This window comes from Triplophysa dalaica, chromosome 12, assembly GCF_015846415.1.
Source record: "Triplophysa dalaica isolate WHDGS20190420 chromosome 12, ASM1584641v1, whole genome shotgun sequence".
NCBI classification, from domain to species: Eukaryota; Metazoa; Chordata; class Actinopteri; order Cypriniformes; family Nemacheilidae; genus Triplophysa; species Triplophysa dalaica.
In genome coordinates this window covers 17199677-17212850 of record NC_079553.1, presented here as the reverse complement: position 1 = coordinate 17212850, position 13174 = coordinate 17199677, and the positions used below count along the sequence as shown (strand labels likewise).

The window sequence follows — 13174 nt, the reverse complement described above, 5'->3', positions numbered from 1 at the left end:
GCGGGTCTTGCCACTTCAGAAAAAGATTAAAGGGATACCCCTATCTATGACGTTAGGTTGATCGCTTTGTCATGGATGAGAAAGGCTTTAAACTTTGACATCCTAACACCACTAGCAGTCAAATCGATTAAAAGTTTTCTATCTTGAACTAGTCAAGAAGTTCTCATTTTGGAGATGCAGAATATCTAAAGGTAGCCAAGTCATTGCACATTTAAAAGTTTATCTAACTGTGCATGCACGCACTAAAATGTCCTCCTTGGGATATGGCAACCCTGATGATTATTTGAGTGGTTTGAAAATGTAATATTGAAGAGGTTTCAAACCCCTGGATTTAAGCGTCAAATGGCAGCACTGTGCGTGCTCTCGGATACTCTCAAAAAGACGAGGTGGCCGAGTGGTTAAGGCGATGGACTGCTAATCCATTGTGCTCTGCACGCGTGGGTTCGAATCCCATCCTCGTCGTTAGTTGCTTTGACTGAGTTGTCTGTTCAGGATGGAAGTTTCTGCTCGATTGGCTCGATCATGTTTGAATGCTGCCTTAGTCAAGTTTTGAAAGGCTGTAATCATCTCATCGTTTAGCCTCTTTATAAAAAGACGAGGTGGCTGAGTGGTTAAGGCGATGGACTGCTAATCCATTGTGCTCTGCACGCGTGGGTTCGAATCCCATCCTCGTCGTTAGTTGCTTTGTCAGAGTTGTCTGTTCAGGATGGAAGTGTCTGCTCGATTGGCTTGATCATGTTCGAATGGTGCCTTAGTCAAGTTTTGAAAGGCTGTAATCATCTCATCGTTTGGCCTCTTTACCTGCAAAGATGTCCTCCTAACCCTTTTTGGTGTTTGCACTGCAGCTATGAATCCCATCCTCGTCGTTTGGTACTTAAAAACAGGTGTCTGTCGAAAACACTAGCTAGTCCACGATTGTCTTACCGTCCACGTGTTCAACATCCCTTTACAATCAACGGCAGATATCCTCAAATCTTTTCCTGGACGACCATTACCCTGCTCAGTTTAGCTCCAACTCTAATCAAACCAGCTCAAGCAAGCTAATCAAGGTCTTCAGGATCACTAGAAAGGTCAGGGTAGGAGCTAAACTCTGCGGGTCTTGCCACTTCAGAAAAAGATTAAAGGGATACCCCTATCTATGACGTTAGGTTGATCGCTTTGTCATGGATGAGAAAGGCTTTAAACTTTGACATCCTAACACCACTAGCAGTCAAATCGATTAAAAGTTTTCTATCTTGAACTTGTCAAGAAGTTCTCATTTTGGAGATGCAGAATATCTAAAGGTAGCCAAGTCATTGCACATTTAAAAGTTTATCTAACTGTGCATGCACGGACTAAAATGTCCTCCTTGGGATATGGCAACCCTGATGATTATTTGAGATGGTTTGAAAATGTAATATTGAAGAGGTTTCAAACCCCTGGATTTAAGCGTCAAATGGCAGCACTCTGCGTGCTCTCGGTTTCTCTCAAAAAGACGAGGTGGCCGAGTGGTTAAGGCGATGGACTGCTAATCCATTGTGCTCTGCACGCGTGGGTTCGAATCCCATCCTCGTCGTTAGTTGCTTTGTCAGAGTTGTCTGTTCAGGATGGAAGTGTCTGCTCGATTGGCTCGATCATGTTCGAATGGTGCCTTAGTCAAGTTTTGAAAGGCTGTAATCATCTCATCGTTTGGTCTCTTTACCTGCAAAGATGTCCTCCTAACCCTTTGTGGTGTTTGCACTGCAGCTATGAATCCCATCCTCGTCGTTTGGTACTTAAAAACAGGTGTCTGTCGAAAACACTTGACAGTCCACGATTGTCTTACCGTCCACGTGTTCAACATCCCTTTACAATCAACGGCAGATATCCTCAAATCTTTTCCTGGACGACCATTACCCTGCTCAGTTTAGCTCCAACTCTAATCAAACCAACTCAAGCAAGCTAATCAAGGTCTTCAGGATCACTAGAAAGGTCAGGGTAGAAGCTAAACTCTGCGGGTCTTGCCACTTCAGAAAAAGATTAAAGGGATACCCCTATCTATAACGTTAGGTTGATCGCTTTGTCATGGATGAGAAAGGCTTTAAACTTTGACATCCTAACACCACTAGCAGTCAAATCGATTAAAAGTTTTCTATCTTGAACTTGTCAAGAAGTTGTCATTTTGGAGATGCAGAATATCTAAAGGTAGCCAAGTCATTGCACATTTAAAAGTTTATCTAACTGTGCATGCACGGACTAAAATGTCCTCCTTGGGATATGGCAACCCTGATGATTATTTGAGATGGTTTGAAAATGTAATATTGAAGAGGTTTCAAACCCCTGGATTTAAGCGTCAAATGGCAGCACTGTGCGTGCTCTCGGATTCTCTCAAAAAGACGAGGTGGCCGAGTGGTTAAGGCGATGGACTGCTAATCCATTGTGCTCTGCACGCGTGGGTTCGAATCCCATCCTCGTCGTTAGTTGCGTTGTCTGTTCAGGATGGAAGTGTCTGCTCGATTGGCTCGATCATGTTCGAATGGTGCCTTAGTTAAGTTTTGAAAGGCTGTAATCATCTCATCGTTTGGCCTCTTTACCTGCAAAGATGTCCTCCTAACCCTTTGTGGTGTTTGCACTGCAGCTATGAATCCCATCCTCGTCGTTTGGTACTTAAAAACAGGTGTCTGTCGAAAACACTAGCTAGTCCACGATTGTCTTACCGTCCATGTGTTCAACATCCCTTTACAATCAACAGCAGATATCCTCAAATCTTTTCCTGGACGACCATTACCCTGCTCAGTTTAGCTCCAACTCTAATCAAACCAACTCAAGCAAGCTAATCAAGGTCTTCAGGATCACTAGAAAGGTCAGGGTAGGAGCTAAACTCTGCGGGTCTTGCCACTTCAGAAAAAGATTAAAGGGATACCCCTATCTATGACGTTAGGTTGATCGCTTTGTCATGGATGAGAAAGGCTTTAAACTTTGACATCCTAACACCACTAGCAGTCAAATCGATTAAAAGTTTTCTATCTTGAACTTGTCAAGAAGTTCTCATTTTGGAGATGCAGAATATCTAAAGGTAGCCAAGTCATTGCACATTTAAAAGTTTATCTAACTGTGCATGCACAGACTAAAATGTCCTCCTTGGGATATGGCAACCCTGATGATTATTTGAGATGGTTTGAAAATGTAATATTGAAGAGGTTTCAAACCCCTGGATTTAAGCGTCAAATGGCAGCACTGTGCGTGCTCTCGGATTCTCTCAAAAAGACGAGGTGGCCGAGTGGTTAAGGCGATGGACTGTTAATCCATTGTGCTCTGCACGCGTGGGTTCGAATCCCATCCTCATCGTTAGTTGCTTTGTCAGAGTTGTCTGTTCAGGATGGAAGTGTCTGCTCGAGTGGCTCGATCATGTTCGAATGGTGCCTTAGTCAAGTTTTGAAAGGCTGTAATCATCTCATCGTTTGGCCTCTTTACCTGCAAAGATGTCCTCCTAACCCTTTGTGGTGTTTGCACTGCAGCTATGAATCCCATCCTCGTCGTTTGGTACTTAAAAACAGGTGTCTGTCGAAAACACTAGCTAGTCCACGATTGTCTTACCGTCCACGTGTTCAACATCCCTTTACAATCAACGGCAGATATCCTCAAATCTTTTCCTGGACGACCATTACCCTGCTCAGTTTAGCTCCAACTCTAATCAAACCAACTCAAGCAAGCTAATCAAGGTCTTCAGGATCACTAGAAAGGTCAGGGTAGGAGCTAAACTCTGCGGGTCTTGCCACTTCAGAAAAAGATTAAAGGGATAGCCCTATCTATAACGTTAGGTTGATCGCTTTGTCATGGATGAGAAAGGCTTTAAACTTTGACATCCTAACACCACTAGCAGTCAAATCGATTAAAAGTTTTCTATCTTGAACTTGTCAAGAAGTTCTCATTTTGGAGATGTAGAATATCTAAAGGTAGCCAAGTCATTGCACATTTAAAAGTTTATCTAACTGTGCATGCACGGACTAAAATGTCCTCCTTGGGATATGGCAACCCTGATGATTATTTGAGATGGTTTGAAAATGTAATATTGAAGAGGTTTCAAACCCCTGGATTTAAGCGTCAAATGGCAGCACTGTGCGTGCTCTCGGTTTCTCTCAAAAAGACGAGGTGGCCGAGTGGTTAAGGCGATGGACTGCTAATCCATTGTGCTCTGCACGCGTGGGTTCGAATCCCATCCTCGTCGTTAGTTGCTTTGACTGAGTTGTCTGTTCAGGATGGAAGTTTCTGCTCGATTGGCTCGATCATGTTTGAATGGTGCCTTAGTCAAGTTTTGAAAGGCTTTAATCATCTCATCGTTTAGCCTCTTTATAAAAAGACGAGGTGGCCGAGTGGTTAAGGGGATGGACTGCTAATCCATTGTGCTCTGCACGTGTGGGTTCGAATCCCATCCTCGTCGTTAGTTGCTTTGTCAGAGTTGTCTGTTCAGGATGGAAGTGTCTGCTCGATTGGCTCGATCATGTTCGAATGGTGCCTTAGTCAAGTTTTGAAAGGCTGTAATCATCTCATCGTTTGGCCTCTTTACCTGCAAAGATGTCCTCCTATCCCTTTGTGGTGTTTGAACTGCAGCTATGAATCCCATCCTCGTCGTTTGGTACTTAAAAACAGGTGTCTGTCGAAAACACTAGCTAGTCCACGATTGTCTTACCGTCCACGTGTTCAACATCCCTTTACAATCAACGGCAGATATCCTCAAATCTTTTCCTGGACGACCATTACCCTGCTCAGTTTAGCTCCAACTCTAATCAAACCAACTCAAGCAATCTAATCAAGGTCTTCAGGATCACTAGAAAGGTCAGGGTAGGAGCTAAACTCTGCGGGTCTTGCCACTTCAGAAAAAGATTAAAGGGATTCCCCTATCTATGACGTTAGGTTGATCGCTTTGTCATGGATGAGAAAGGCTTTAAACTTTGACATCCTAACACCACTAGCAGTCAAATCGATTAAAAGTTTTCTATCTTGACCTTGTCAAGAAGTTCTCATTTTGGAGATGCAGAATATCTAAAGGTAGCCAAGTCATTGCACATTTAAAAGTTTATCTAACTGTCCATGCACGGACTAAAATGTCCTCCTTGGGATATGGCAACCCTGATGATTATTTGAGATGGTTTGAAAATGTAATATTGAAGAGGTTTCAAACCCCTGGATTTAAGCGTCAAATGGCAGCACTGTGCGTTCTCTCGGATTCTCTCAAAACGACGAGGTGGCCGAGTGGTTAAGGCGATGGACTGCTAATCCATTGTGCTCTGCACGCGTGGGTTCGAATCCCATCCTCGTCGTTAGTTGCTTTGTCAGAGTTGTCTGTTCAGGATGGAAGTGTCTGCTTGATTGGCTCGATCATGTTCGAATGGTGCCTTAGTTAAGTTTTGAAAGGCTGTAATCATCTCATCGTTTAGCCTATTTAAAAAAAGACGAGGTGGCCGAGTGGTTAAGGCGATGGACTGCTAATCCATTGTGCTCTGCACGCGTGGGTTCGAATCCCATCCTCGTCGTTAGTTGCTTTGTCAGAGTTGTCTGTTCAGGATGGAAGTGTCTGCTCAATTGGCTCGATCATGTTCGAATGGTGCCTTAGTCAAGTTTTGAAAGGCTGTAATCATCTCATCGTTTGGCCTCTTTACCTGCAAAGATGTCCTCCTAACCCTTTGTGGTGTTTGCACTGCAGCTATGAATCCCATCCTCGTCGTTTGGTACTTAAAAACAGGTGTCTGTCGAAAACACTTGCTAGTCCACGATTGTCTTACCGTCCACGTGTTCAACATCCCTTTACAATCAACGGCAGATATCCTCAAATCTTTTCCTGGACGACCATTACCCTGCTCAGTTTAGCTCCAACTCTAATCAAACCAACTCAAGCAAGCTAATCAAGGTCTTCAGGATCACTAGAAAGGTCAGGGTAGGAGCTAAACTCTGCGGGTCTTGCCACTTCAGAAAAAGATTAAAGGGATACCCCTATCTATGACGTTAGGTTGATCGCTTTGTCATGGATGAGAAAGGCTTTAAACTTTGACATCCTAACACCACTAGCAGTCAAATCGATTAAAAGTTTTCTATCTTGAACTTGTCAAGAAGTTCTCATTTTGGAGATGCAGAATATCTAAAGGTAGCCAAGTCATTGCACATTTAAAAGTTTATCTAACTGTGCATGCACGGACTAAAATGTCCTCCTTGGGATATGGCAACCCTGATGATTATTTGAGATGGTTTGAAAATGTAATATTGAAGAGGTTTCAAACCCCTGGATTTAAGCGTCAAATGGCAGCACAGTGCGTGCTCTCGGTTTATCTCAAAAAGACGAGGTGGCCGAGTGGTTAAGGCGATGGACTGCTAATCCATTGTGCTCTGCACGCGTGGGTTCGAATCCCATCCTCGTCGTTAGTTGCTTTGTCAGAGTTGACTGTTCAGGATGGAAGTGTCTGCTCGATTGGCTCGATCATGTTCGAATGGTGCCTTAGTCAAGTTTTGAAAGGCTGTAATCATCTCATCGTTTAGCCTCTTTAAAAAAAGACGAGTTGGCCGAGTGGTTAAGGCGATGGACTGCTAATCCATTGTGCTCTGCACGCGTGGGTTCGAATCCCATCCTCGTCGTTAGTTGCTTTGTCAGAGTTGTCTGTTCAGGATGGAAGTGTCTGCTCGATTGGCTCGATCATGTTCGAATGGTGCCTTAGTTAAGTTTTGAAAGGCTGTAATCATCTCATCGTTTGGCCTCTTTACCTGCAAAGATGTCCTCCTAACCCTTTGTGGTGTTTGCACTGCAGCTATGAATCCCATCCTCGTCATTTGGTACTTAAAAACAGGTGTCTGTCGAAAACACTTGCTAGTCCACGATTGTCTTACCGTCCACGTGTTCAACATCCCTTTACAATCAACGGCAGATATCCTCAAATCTTTTCCTGGACGACCATTACCCTGCTCAGTTTAGCTCCAACTCTAATCAAACCAACTCAAGCAAGCTAATCAAGGTCTTCAGGATCACTAGAAAGGTCAGGGTAGGAGCTAAACTCTGCGGGTCTTGCCACTTCAGAAAAAGATTAAAGGGATAGCCCTATCTATAACGTTAGGTTGATCGCTTTGTCATGGATGAGAAAGGCTTTAAACTTTGACATCCTAACACCACTAGCAGTCAAATCGATTAAAAGTTTTCTATCTTGAACTTGTCAAGAAGTTGTCATTTTGGAGATGCAGAATATCTAAAGGTAGCCAAGTCATTGCACATTTAAAAGTTTATCTAACTGTGCATGCACGGACTAAAATGTCCTCCTTGGGATATGGCAACCCTGATGATTATTTGAGATGGTTTGAAAATGTAATATTGAAGAGGTTTCAAACCCCTGGATTTAAGCGTCAAATGGCAGCACTGTGCGTGCTCTCGGATTCTCTCAAAATGACGAGGTGGCCGAGTGGTTAAGGCGATGGACTGCTAATCCATTGTGCTCTGCACGCGTGGGTTCGAATCCCATCCTCGTCGTTAGTTGCTTTGTCAGAGTTGTCTGTTCAGGATGGAAGTGTCTGCTCGATTGGCTCGATCATGTTCGAATGGTACCTTAGTTAAGTTTTGAAAGGCTGTAATGATCTCATCGTTTAGCCTCTTTAAAAAAAAGACGAGTTGGCCGAGTGGTTAAGGCGATGGACTGCTAATCCATTGTGCTCTGCACGCGTGGGTTCGAATCCCATCCTCGTCGTTAGTTGCTTTGTCAGAGTTGTCTGTTCAGGATGGAAGTGTCTGCTCGATTGGCTCGATCATGTTCGAATGGTGCCTTAGTCAAGTTTTGAAAGGCTGTAATCATCTCATCGTTTAGCCTCTTTAAAAAAAGACGAGTTGGCCGAGTGGTTAAGGCGATGGACTGCTAATCCATTGTGCTCTGCACGCGTGGGTTCGAATCCCATCCTCGTCGTTAGTTGCTTTGTCAGAGTTGTCTGTTCAGGATGGAAGTGTCTGCTCGATTGGCTCGATCATGTTCGAATGGTGCCTTAGTCAAGTTTTGAAAGGCTGTAATCATCTCATCGTTTGGCCTCTTTACCTGCAAAGATGTCCTCCTAACCCTTTGTGGTGTTTGCACTGCAGCTATGAATCCCATCCTCGTCGTTTGGTACTTAAAAACAGGTGTCTGTCGAAAACACTTGCTAGTCCACGATTGTCTTACCGTCCACGTGTTCAACATCCCTTTACAATCAACGGCAGATATCCTCAAATCTTTTCCTGGACGACCATTACCCTGCTCAGTTTAGCTCCAACTCTAATCAAACCAACTCAAGCAAGCTAATCAAGGTCTTCAGGATCACTAGAAAGGTCAGGGTAGGAGCTAAACTCTGCGGGTCTTGCCACTTCAGAAAAAGATTAAAGGGATACCCCTATCTATAACGTTAGGTTGATCGCTTTGTCATGGATGAGAAAGGCTTTAAACTTTGACATCCTAACACCACTAGCAGTCAAATCGATTAAAAGTTTTCTATCTTGGACTTGTCAAGAAGTTGTCATTTTGGAGATGCAGAATATCTAAAGGTAGCCAAGTCATTGCACATTTAAAAGTTTATCTAACTGTGCATGCACGGACTAAAATGTCCTCCTTGGGATATGGCAACCCTGTGATTATTTGAGATGGTTTGAAAATGTAATATTGAAGAGGTTTCAAACCCCTGGATTTAAGCGTCAAATGGCAGCACTGTGCGTGCTCTCGGATTCTCTCAAAACGACGAGGTGGGCGAGTGGTTAAGGCGATGGACTGCTAATCCATTGTGCTCTGCACGCGTGGGTTCGAATCCCATCCTCGTCGTTAGTTGCTTTGACTGAGTTGTCTGTTCAGGATGGAAGTTTCTGCTCGATTGGCTCGATGATGTTTGAATGGTGCCTTAGTCAAGTTTTGAAAGGCTGTAATCATCTCATCGTTTAGCCTCTTTAAAAAAAGACGAGGTGGCCGAGTGGTTAAGGCGATGGACTGCTAATCCATTGTGCTCTGCACGCGTGGGTTCGAATCCCATCCTCGTCGTTAGTTGCTTTGTCAGAGTTGTCTGTTCAGGATGGAAGTGTCTGCTCGATTGGCTCGATCATGTTCGAATGGTGCCTTAGTCAAGTTTTGAAAGGCTGTAATCATCTCATCGTTTGGCCTCTTTACCTGCAAAGATGTCCTCCTAACCCTTTGTGGTGTTTGCACTGCAGCTATGAATCCCATCCTCGTCGTTTGGTACTTAAAAACAGGTGTCTGTCGAAAACACTTGCTAGTCCACGATTGTCTTACCGTCCACGTGTTCAACATCCCTTTACAATCAACGGCAGATATCCTCAAATCTTTTCCTGGACGACCATTACCCTGCTCAGTTTAGCTCCAACTCTAATCAAACCAACTCAAGCAAGCTCATCAAGGTCTTCAGGATCACTAGAAAGGTCAGGGTAGAAGCTAAACTCTGCGGGTCTTGCCACTTCAGAAAAAGATTAAAGGGATACCCCTATCTATAACGTTAGGTTGATCGCTTTGTCATGGATGAGAAAGGCTTTAAACTTTGACATCCTAACACCACTAGCAGTCAAATCGATTAAAAGTTTTCTATCTTGAACTTGTCAAGAAGTTGTCATTTTGGAGATGCAGAATATCTAAAGGTAGCCAAGTCATTGCACATTTAAAAGTTTATCTAACTGTGCATGCACGGACTAAAATGTCCTCCTTGGGATATGGCAACCCTGATGATTATTTGAGATGGTTTGAAAATGTAATATTGAAGAGGTTTCAAACCCCTGGATTTAAGCGTCAAATGGCAGCACTGTGCGTGCTCTCGGATTCTCTCAAAAAGACGAGGTGGCCGAGTGGTTAAGGCGATGGACTGCTAATCCATTGTGCTCTGCACGCATGGGTTCGAATCCCATCCTCGTCGTTAGTTGCTTTGTCAGAGTTGTCTGTTCAGGATGGAAGTGTCTGCTCGATTGGCTCGTTCATGTTCGAATGGTGCCTTAGTTAAGTTTTGAAAGGCTGTAATCATCTCATCGTTTGGCCTCTTTACCTGCAAAGATGTCCTCCTAGCCCTTTGTGGTGTTTGCACTGCAGCTATGAATCCCATCCTCGTCGTTTGGTACTTAAAAACAGGTGTCTGTCGAAAACACTTGCTAGTCCACGATTGTCTTACCGTCCACGTGTTCAACATCCCTTTACAATCAACGGCAGATATCCTCAAATCTTTTCCTGGACGACCATTACCCTGCTCAGTTTAGCTCCAACTCTAATCAAACCAACTCAAGCAAGCTAATCAAGGTCTTCAGGATCACTAGAAAGGTCAGGGTAGGAGCTAAACTCTGCGGGTCTTGCCACTTCAGAAAAAGATTAAAGGGATACCCCTATCTATAACGTTAGGTTGATCGCTTTGTCATGGATGAGAAAGGCTTTAAACTTTGACATCCTAACACCACTAGCAGTCAAATCGATTAAAAGTTTTCTTTCTTGAACTTGTCAAGAAGTTGTCATTTTGGAGATGCAGAATATCTAAAGGTAGCCAAGTCATTGCACATTTAAAAGTTTATCTAACTGTGCATGCACGGACTAAAATGTCCTCCTTGGGATATGGCAACCCTGATGATTATTTGAGATGGTTTGAAAATGTAATATTGAAGAGGTTTCAAACCCCTGGATTTAAGCGTCAAATGGCAGCACTGTGCGTGCTCTCGGATTCTCTCAAAAAGACGAGGTGGCCGAGTGGTTAAGGCGATGGACTGCTAATCCATTGTGCTCTGCACGCGTGGGTTCGAATCCCATCCTCGTCGTTAGTTGCTTTGACTGAGTTGTCTGTTCAGGATGGAAGTTTCTGCTCGATTGGCTCGATCATGTTTGAATGGTGCCTTAGTCAAGTTTTGAAAGGCTGTAATCATCTCATCGTTTAGCCTCTTTACCTGCAAAGATGTCCTCCTAACCCTTTGTGGTGTTTGCACTGCAGCTATGAATCCCATCCTCGTCGTTTGGTACTTAAAAACAGGTGTCTGTCGAAAACACTTGCTAGTCCACGATTGTCTTACCGTCCACGTGTTCAACATCCCTTTACAATCAACGGCAGATATCCTCAAATCTTTTCCTGGACGACCATTACCCTGCTCAGTTTAGCTCCAACTCTAATCAAACCAACTCAAGCAAGCTAATCAAGGTCTTCAGGATCACTAGAAAGGTCAGGGTAGGAGCTAAACTCTGCGGGTCTTGCCACTTCAGAAAAAGATTAAAGGGATACCCCTATCTATAACGTTAGGTTGATCGCTTTGTCATGGATGAGAAAGGCTTTAAACTTTGACATCCTAACACCACTAGCAGTCAAATCGATTAAAAGTTTTCTATCTTGGACTTGTCAAGAAGTTGTCATTTTGGAGATGCAGAATATCTAAAGGTAGCCAAGTCATTGCACATTTAAAAGTTTATCTAACTGTGCATGCACGGACTAAAATGTCCTCCTTGGGATATGGCAACCCTGTGATTATTTGAGATGGTTTGAAAATGTAATATTGAAGAGGTTTCAAACCCCTGGATTTAAGCGTCAAATGGCAGCACTGTGCGTGCTCTCGGATTCTCTCAAAACGACGAGGTGGGCGAGTGGTTAAGGCGATGGACTGCTAATCCATTGTGCTCTGCACGCGTGGGTTCGAATCCCATCCTCGTCGTTAGTTGCTTTGACTGAGTTGTCTGTTCAGGATGGAAGTTTCTGCTCGATTGGCTCGATGATGTTTGAATGGTGCCTTAGTCAAGTTTTGAAAGGCTGTAATCATCTCATCGTTTAGCCTCTTTAAAAAAAGACGAGGTGGCCGAGTGGTTAAGGCGATGGACTGCTAATCCATTGTGCTCTGCACGCGTGGGTTCGAATCCCATCCTCGTCGTTAGTTGCTTTGTCAGAGTTGTCTGTTCAGGATGGAAGTGTCTGCTCGATTGGCTCGATCATGTTCGAATGGTGCCTTAGTCAAGTTTTGAAAGGCTGTAATCATCTCATCGTTTGGCCTCTTTACCTGCAAAGATGTCCTCCTAACCCTTTGTGGTGTTTGCACTGCAGCTATGAATCCCATCCTCGTCGTTTGGTACTTAAAAACAGGTGTCTGTCGAAAACACTTGCTAGTCCACGATTGTCTTACCGTCCACGTGTTCAACATCCCTTTACAATCAACGGCAGATATCCTCAAATCTTTTCCTGGACGACCATTACCCTGCTCAGTTTAGCTCCAACTCTAATCAAACCAACTCAAGCAAGCTCATCAAGGTCTTCAGGATCACTAGAAAGGTCAGGGTAGAAGCTAAACTCTGCGGGTCTTGCCACTTCAGAAAAAGATTAAAGGGATACCCCTATCTATAACGTTAGGTTGATCGCTTTGTCATGGATGAGAAAGGCTTTAAACTTTGACATCCTAACACCACTAGCAGTCAAATCGATTAAAAGTTTTCTATCTTGAACTTGTCAAGAAGTTGTCATTTTGGAGATGCAGAATATCTAAAGGTAGCCAAGTCATTGCACATTTAAAAGTTTATCTAACTGTGCATGCACGGACTAAAATGTCCTCCTTGGGATATGGCAACCCTGATGATTATTTGAGATGGTTTGAAAATGTAATATTGAAGAGGTTTCAAACCCCTGGATTTAAGCGTCAAATGGCAGCACTGTGCGTGCTCTCGGAGTCTCTCAAAAAGACGAGGTGGCCGAGTGGTTAAGGCGATGGACTGCTAATCCATTGTGCTCTGCACGCGTGGGTTCGAATCCCATCCTCGTCGTTAATTGCTTTGACTGAGTTGTCTGTTCAGGATGGAAGTTTCTGCTCGATTGGCTCGATCATGTTTGAATGGTGCCTTAGTCAAATTTTGAAAGGCTGTAATCATCTCATCGTTTAGCCTCTTCAAAAAAAGACGAGGTGGCCGAGTGGTTAAGGCGATGGACTGCTAATCCATTGTGCTCTGCACGCGTGGGTTCGAATCCCATCCTCGTCGTTAGTTGCTTTGTCAGAGTTGTCTGTTCAGGATGGAAGATTGGCTCGATCATGTTTGAATGGTGCCTTAGTCAAGTTTTGAAAGGCTGTAATCATCTCATCGTTTGGCCTCTTTACCTGCAAAGATGTCCTCCTAACCCTTTGTGGTGTTTGCACTGCAGCTATGAATCCCATCCTCGTCGTTTGGTACTTAAAAACAGGTGTCTGTCGAAAACACTAGCTAGTCCACGATTGTCTTACCGTCCA

At 43.9% G+C, this 13174-nt stretch overlaps 16 non-coding genes across 16 annotated transcripts; all 16 read left to right on the top strand.

The window, feature by feature from the left end:
* Positions 1-380: 380 nt before the first annotated feature.
* Positions 381-462, top strand: trnas-gcu (transfer RNA serine (anticodon GCU)). Its single transcript has one exon. It is a non-coding gene; the product is annotated as a tRNA-Ser (tRNA).
* A 131-nt stretch (positions 463-593) lies between these two features.
* Positions 594-675, top strand: trnas-gcu (transfer RNA serine (anticodon GCU)). Its single transcript has one exon. It is a non-coding gene; the product is annotated as a tRNA-Ser (tRNA).
* Positions 676-1473: 798 nt separating this feature from the next.
* On the top strand, positions 1474-1555 carry trnas-gcu (transfer RNA serine (anticodon GCU)). Its single transcript has one exon. It is a non-coding gene; the product is annotated as a tRNA-Ser (tRNA).
* Positions 1556-2353: 798 nt separating this feature from the next.
* trnas-gcu (transfer RNA serine (anticodon GCU)) lies at positions 2354-2435 on the top strand. The gene has a single exon. It is a non-coding gene; the product is annotated as a tRNA-Ser (tRNA).
* Positions 2436-3224: 789 nt separating this feature from the next.
* On the top strand, positions 3225-3306 carry trnan-guu (transfer RNA asparagine (anticodon GUU)). Its single transcript has one exon. It is a non-coding gene; the product is annotated as a tRNA-Asn (tRNA).
* Positions 3307-4104: 798 nt separating this feature from the next.
* trnas-gcu (transfer RNA serine (anticodon GCU)) lies at positions 4105-4186 on the top strand. The gene has a single exon. It is a non-coding gene; the product is annotated as a tRNA-Ser (tRNA).
* A 1011-nt stretch (positions 4187-5197) lies between these two features.
* On the top strand, positions 5198-5279 carry trnas-gcu (transfer RNA serine (anticodon GCU)). Its single transcript has one exon. It is a non-coding gene; the product is annotated as a tRNA-Ser (tRNA).
* Positions 5280-5410: 131 nt separating this feature from the next.
* Positions 5411-5492, top strand: trnas-gcu (transfer RNA serine (anticodon GCU)). The gene has a single exon. It is a non-coding gene; the product is annotated as a tRNA-Ser (tRNA).
* Positions 5493-6290: 798 nt separating this feature from the next.
* On the top strand, positions 6291-6372 carry trnas-gcu (transfer RNA serine (anticodon GCU)). The gene has a single exon. It is a non-coding gene; the product is annotated as a tRNA-Ser (tRNA).
* A 1011-nt stretch (positions 6373-7383) lies between these two features.
* trnas-gcu (transfer RNA serine (anticodon GCU)) lies at positions 7384-7465 on the top strand. Its single transcript has one exon. It is a non-coding gene; the product is annotated as a tRNA-Ser (tRNA).
* A 1437-nt stretch (positions 7466-8902) lies between these two features.
* trnas-gcu (transfer RNA serine (anticodon GCU)) lies at positions 8903-8984 on the top strand. The gene has a single exon. It is a non-coding gene; the product is annotated as a tRNA-Ser (tRNA).
* Positions 8985-9782: 798 nt separating this feature from the next.
* On the top strand, positions 9783-9864 carry trnas-gcu (transfer RNA serine (anticodon GCU)). The gene has a single exon. It is a non-coding gene; the product is annotated as a tRNA-Ser (tRNA).
* A 798-nt stretch (positions 9865-10662) lies between these two features.
* Positions 10663-10744, top strand: trnas-gcu (transfer RNA serine (anticodon GCU)). Its single transcript has one exon. It is a non-coding gene; the product is annotated as a tRNA-Ser (tRNA).
* Positions 10745-11754: 1010 nt separating this feature from the next.
* On the top strand, positions 11755-11836 carry trnas-gcu (transfer RNA serine (anticodon GCU)). The gene has a single exon. It is a non-coding gene; the product is annotated as a tRNA-Ser (tRNA).
* A 798-nt stretch (positions 11837-12634) lies between these two features.
* trnas-gcu (transfer RNA serine (anticodon GCU)) lies at positions 12635-12716 on the top strand. Its single transcript has one exon. It is a non-coding gene; the product is annotated as a tRNA-Ser (tRNA).
* A 131-nt stretch (positions 12717-12847) lies between these two features.
* trnas-gcu (transfer RNA serine (anticodon GCU)) lies at positions 12848-12929 on the top strand. Its single transcript has one exon. It is a non-coding gene; the product is annotated as a tRNA-Ser (tRNA).
* Positions 12930-13174: the final 245 nt, after the last annotated feature.